At 37.1% G+C, this 6,626-nt stretch overlaps 1 pseudogene; it reads left to right on the top strand.

Moving 5' to 3' along the window:
• The first annotated feature begins 3,694 nt into the window (after window positions 1-3,694).
• Window positions 3,695-3,821, top strand: LOC131822826 (5S ribosomal RNA; annotated as a pseudogene).
• Window positions 3,822-6,626: the final 2,805 nt, after the last annotated feature.

The raw sequence follows: 6,626 nt of genomic DNA, 5'->3' as shown, positions 1-6,626 counted from the left end.
ACACTGAGCTGCCGTAACACCAGTTACGGTCAAACACGGTCAGTGAGTTTCCCTTCAAACACGGTCAGTGAGTTTCCTTAGCCACCATCATTTCTCTTAAAATTTACGTTACTCACATTAGAAAACCAGAAAATTTTCTATAAAAATGCAGACCCTTAGTTCACAAATTGGGCAATACTTTGTCCAAATTGGGCAAAAATGAGCCCTAGTTCCCACATGAGCACAATTCACTGGAGGTGAAGAGCAGTTCTCCATTAAGACCGGACAGCCGCTGTCCCATTTGCTAGAGTGTTCCTCACTCACATTTGGTTTGATGTCACCTGAGGGGGGGGAACATTTATCAACCCCCGATATATTACCAGAGATGCTGCACCCATTTACACAGCCCAGCTGGTTCCTGGGGACAGCAGTCATTGACACTTATGTGCTAGGACCCTCAGCAGATACAGATAGAGCCAAATAATAATGAGGAAACACTTTGAGCGACACTTGAGAGGTAATCCCCTTACATTTATTTGGGGGGTTCCCACAGAGGACCTGAAGTTATGGGTGGCTGTCTTTACAGACATTCTAGTTAACATCTTACGTTTTATCATAGTATCACATCTATAATTGGATATGTGGAGTATATAGAGAGAAGAAGAAAAATGGTAGGGGAATAAAGTTTAATTTCTTGATAACTCTAAGAAGCACTTTCCTTGTCATTTTCTGGATGGATTACTAGCACAAGGAGAAAAAAAATGAAAGTATCTCAGATCTCTCTAAAATGGAATTTAACTTAAAACTCTAGTAGCCCAGTTCTGCTTCATTTTATCCCCTAACTCTCCATAGAATTTAAGTAGAAATTATGGTTATGCAATGAAGGACTCAATGTATAATATTAAAATGAAAATTAATTTGAGAAGCATATTGGCATTTCTAGTTTATAATAAAATGACATTAAAGTTAAGAGAGAAATTAACTTGCTGTCACTACTGACTGCATGTATTTTTGCTTTATCATTCTTCTTAAACAATTTTTAATACAGCTTCAATTTTTCCTCATAAATCAGAATCAAATATTTGTTTCTTCCTCTGTTATTGTTTATAATATTCTATTGATGATAAGTTTTAAGACAACATATCTGCCTAAAGTTACTGTAGCTGACAACTGGAGTCAGAATATTGTAAACCACATGCTCATAAGCATTGGTTACTAGGATTTCAACTAAAAAATACTGGAAATTCAGAAAAACAAGATTTTTTTATATTAAAAAGGTAGAGGAGTTGAGGAATAGAGATAGGATAACATAGGATTATCCAGCTTTTTGGACACAACCCATAAGCAACATCAGACATAAGAAAGGTTCTGGAAATCATTGTTCTTAGAAAAGGGAAACTTTTTAGACATAGAATAGAAGACTCAAAAAGAGTATGTGTGAGTAAGAAGCTCTAGGCAAACATAAATAAGTCAATATACCACTATCGAAATAACATCCCCATATACATTTAGCAAAGGACAGGAAATTTCATGATTTTTTTGTGCAGAATAATCAAAGAGAGACATTTGCGTCCCCTTTATCACTGGCCTGTGTTTCCTCTGAGGATGATTTTCCCTCATTTAACTGCCCTTTAATGTGCTGTTTACCTACCTACTTATAATAATGTTTTATTTACCTAAAGAATCATATCAAGAGATTTATTTTCACAACTAGAGAGTTCAGCTCTCAATTTTTATCTCCAGGGAGTTGAAGAAATTGATTCAAAACTGTATTGCATCAAACATAATTTTTTAAAAAATCACATATTTAAGTTCAAAGATAACTTTATCAAGAATTGAGAAGGGTTTAAAATGTTTCAAGTTGAAGATAACTGTATCTTTAAATAAGTTATGGAATGTTTTTCCTACTCTTTACTAAAAGAGCATAATTACCTTTTTTCTTCTTTAAGAGGAGTAAGGAACTTGAACAGGGAATTTGAATTCTATGAGGATCTCTCAACCACATTTAAGGCCGCTAGCTACCATACACACTCTTGGATTTCTACTGATTATGAAAAAAACAATCAGGTAAAACCATCTGTTCTTAAAGGAAGTTTGAACACCAGATCTCAAAGTGGATAGCCACATACACATCTGACATCACACACATTCCCTATATAGATAGATGCATTTGGACACAGACCTGGTTCTGGGACTTTGGTGTCACAATCCATAATCATTCCTGGATTTTTCTCTATCTTGGAACTGATTCATTTCTTTTCCATATGGAGAATTTTGTCTTCTTAAACCCTAAGCTGCTTCTTTCTCCCACTCAGTTAACTTCTACCTCATTCTACAGTTCTTGTTGTTACAAATGATAACGATGTTTTCCAGCCCTGAACAAGCCATTCAAGAATATCAAAATTAGGGCAGATGTTAGCTGCACTTAGTTATTCAAGGTTGAGTATTTTGTCATTATTCAATTATTCAAGTTCTACGTCCTAGAATTTAGCTTCTTGCCTCAATAGTTAGACATGCTCATTTTTGCTATGCTTTTCATATTTAAAACGTTACAAAGTAGAATTTATCTCCTTAAAGATCTTTTTCAGGTATAACTATATAATGGACTTTAACCTAATAAAATTCATTGGTTTTTAAGGATTATCAGGCTTTGATAAACTTATACAATCACTCAAATTAATCGGTCAAAATGAACCTTAAAGTCATCTTTAACCCCTCTTTTTATTTCATATCCAATCCATTAGCAAATTTCTTTGAATCAACCTTTGAAATATGTCCAGAATCTGCTTGTGCCACCTGCACTGTTACTACGTAGTCCAAAACCCCTGTCTTCTACCAGCACTCACCCAATGGCCCAGCTATTCTTCCTTCTTCCACTCTTGACTGAAGTACAATAGCCTAAGTGATCCTTAATAAACAGAAAAGATCATGCCACCTTCCTGCTCAAAAATCCCCATCCCACTGTCACTTCTATCCTATCACATCTCTTCCTACTCAGAAGAAAATCCCATCTTAACCATGGCATGCCTGCCCGGGCTCCCAGTTTAGCTCTTTTTCATCCTCTCTTTCCCCTACCCACACCTACCCTCACTGAGCATCTTGCTCTCTCTTGACCAGACCATCCACAATCCTTCTGAGCTCAGTTCATTCGTTTGCTCTACTGTGAAATCTCCCAGATACTGGCATGGATTGCACTCTCGTGCCATTTGGGTCCAGAGGTCACCTCATCCGTAAGTCCTTCCTAGCCACGGAATCCAAATTAGCATCTCCATTGTCACCTTCCATTACTTCACACTGATTTTGTTTCTTAGAGTTTTGAGCGTAAAACAATTAGCATGCCTAGTGTCCACTGACAGGGACAGGACAGAATGGAGACTGTAGCCAAGACCTCATGAATTCATTCAAAAAATATTACTGTTCCTTTGTGCCAGACATAGTCCTAGATGCTGATATAATTAATGACAAAATAAATAAAAACAGCTGGCCTAAAGGACCTTAAATTCTAATCAAGAGAAACAGATAAGAATAAACAAGTGACATATAGTTAAATTATGGCAACTGTTATGGAGACAAAAAAGCAGGGAAGGGGACCAGGGACTATTGATGGCATAAGGCAGAACTGAGGGTTTCTGGCTCTCTGCAGAACAGGCAGGAAAGCTTGGGTGAGAAGGTGACATGTGAGTAAGGGCTGGATTTGCCTTGATCACTTGTGATTGTCTACGGCCATACCACCCTGAACGCGCCCAATCTCGTCTGATCTTGGAAGCTAAGCAGGGTCGGGCCTTGTTAGTACTTGGATGGGAGATCACTTGTGATTCCCACTCTGATGGCAGCTGTTGAATAAATATTTGTTGAATAAATGAATAAAGAAAATGAAGGCAGAATTTCCAAACACACATCCTAAGTGGCTTTCTTCCTCTTTGGTACTGCCAATGCCATTACGACCACACGACCAGCATCAACAACAATCAGAGCAAAAAACAGTGTCTGTATTACTGTTTTGACAGAACCACCACAAAACATTATTTGATAAAGAAAAGTTACCATGCTTTAGCAAAAGCAACACAGAGTCAATGTCACATAATTCCTAAGAGGCTTTTAGTTCGTATGCTATCCATACATAAGGCATATGAAGCTCACATATTAAATCCTTTTAGTTTCAGAAATGGTTTATCCCATAACCTGATGGGAAAACTATTTTAAATATTCCTGGATGTAGTAGATAGTAACAGCATTACACCTCCTCTCTGTGGGAGTAGGCGCATGACATACACCTGAACAAGCAAATATGTACCATCCCCTCTCTGAGTGTCCGAAAGAGGTGTCCTTACTACCCAAGGAAGAATAATCAGTGCCCCATCATTATTTTTGATAGATAGATGGAGAGTGTCACTTTTCCTTCCTTAGCAAGGAAGAAAGCAATGATAAAACTAAAAGCACTAAAATCCATCTCACCCAGCATGTAGACAGAACAACACTAGTCCCTAAGCACCAGCAGCATGCACAGATGACAGTAAGGAAAAGGAAGGGAGAGAAGAATCAGGCCAGGAGGAAAATAAAAAGGATCTTCATGGCTGAGCTCTTAGGTCCAACCATACCTGAAGCTATACCCATATTTCTACTTGCTCTTTTCAGCTTCAGAAGGTGAAATGGGTCCCTGGGATTTGTGCCTAATGAGGGGCATATGAACACATTTACAAAAGTACTTAGTTATCACAGGTGTCTCAGTTTCACTTAATGCAAATATTAAAAAAAAAAAAAAGACTACAATTCTCTTGTGTTTTAAATGTAAGGGCAATCAGTCTTTGATTTTGCTATAGTATATGCGATGTAGTATATCATTTTTCCCACAGTTAGAAATGCAAGAAACCTAAAAAAAAAAAAAAAAGCAAGAAAGCTATGAAACTGACTAATAGTGACTTTATTACATAATTCACATCAGATGACTATTTACATCCTGCCAATGACTCCCACTATTGGTTTATAATAATCCGGATCTGGGTGATAGTCTTCAGCATACCTCTCACTATGAGGTATGACTAAGCTGTTTGAATTCCATTTACGCAGTTTCTTAACTTCCATGCTTAATACTGGAATCTACCCCACACCAAACCAAAACATTCTCATCTATTTGTAAGCAAAACACACACAATATGTAATAAAAAATTATTTTATTTATTATCAAGAATATTCAACACAATCATGCCATTTTATTTCTGGCCTCTAGTGATGCAAACATGATTTTCCATAATAACTATGTTTTCTAGAGTGAACTTATTTTTGCATTTGTGCTTTAAGAGAGACTCCCACAAACATGATAATGCCCCAAATGAACACACAATGAGAAAACATCCATTTATGTGTCTTGTATCAACACTGGAAGACTGGAAATCCCAGGATTCCCCCAGTTACTAGACATCTATCACACATGCTCACGGTTGGGTTGCCGGAAAATAGAAGTATTAGAAACAGAGATATGTTTCTCAATAGACAAGTCAGGAGGCATGTTTATTTCCCACTCCTGTATATCAATTTATCCACGCATCTGATGTTGGCTCAAGGATGTCATGGCTAGACTTCAGATGTATCAAAAAATAAGGAGATCCTAAAATCCTTCAGGCTGAGCAACAAGTCCTCAGAGCAAAGATCCTAAGTCCTAAGAAGATAAGCTCACTAAAGCAAATTTAATTACTTTCCAGTGAGAGAACCCCAAGGAAGGGCTAGTAGACATAAATTCAGAAGGTCACCTCTCTCCTAGATGTTCGGCCAGTAACTGAGCTGCTCAGTTTAGCTCATCCCGGTGATTTATTGGACTTTCACAAAGTGTGAAAGAAAGAAACAAACTGAATGACTGAAAAAAAAAGTTAAAAAAAAACAAAAAAACAGTGCTTAGTGATAGGACCACATGTCTTATCCAAGGAGCTATAAGTAGAAATTGATTCTGTGAGTGTCTGTGTGTGTGTGTGTGTGTGTGTGTGTGTGTTTTCCTGGAATCTCCTATTTCAACAATTTAAGTCCTACAGAAAAGAAGCACTCATTCATGAGAAGTGAGAAAAAAAAATCCTAAATAACTAACGAGTTTCTTTTCAGATGATGATTCATCTGTGTGACTTCTGAAAGGTAGATCCTCACAGGAAATAATGGGTGATTCAGTCATTTCCTAACCTATTGAAGCTCTATCACTCACTATTCATGATTATTTCCACCATCAGCAAAAACCAAGGAAGGAAGGGAGGGAGGGTGAGAAGACGGGAGAAGGGAAGGGAAAAGAAAAGGCTCAAGGGAAAAAAGATCAACCTCAAACTCTCAACTCGAAGTATTGATTCCCAAATTTCATATCAACACGTGCCAAATAACATTATTTTAAAATGACTAGAAAGAAAGGTTTTAATCACACACTCACCAAAACACAAGACCGTCTACCCAGAAAGTGACTTTTACAAACTTAATAAAAATGAAATCTCAACACAGAAACAAATGCCACAAAACTGGAAGAATAGTTTGTGAAATGACTGCCACAGCTGTGTTGTGGTTTTAAATAAAGCTTGCAGAGTTATATTCCTGAGGCTTGGTAATTGAAATAATTTGCTTTTCTACATGTATAAATACATAGTGTTAATCAGCAGCTTAAATTGAAATTGGTACAA

Source organism: Mustela lutreola, chromosome 1, assembly GCF_030435805.1.
Source record: "Mustela lutreola isolate mMusLut2 chromosome 1, mMusLut2.pri, whole genome shotgun sequence".
Classification (NCBI taxonomy): domain Eukaryota; kingdom Metazoa; phylum Chordata; class Mammalia; order Carnivora; family Mustelidae; genus Mustela; species Mustela lutreola.
The sequence above is the reverse complement of the archived record's forward strand: the minus strand, read 5'-3'. Positions and strand labels throughout refer to the sequence as shown.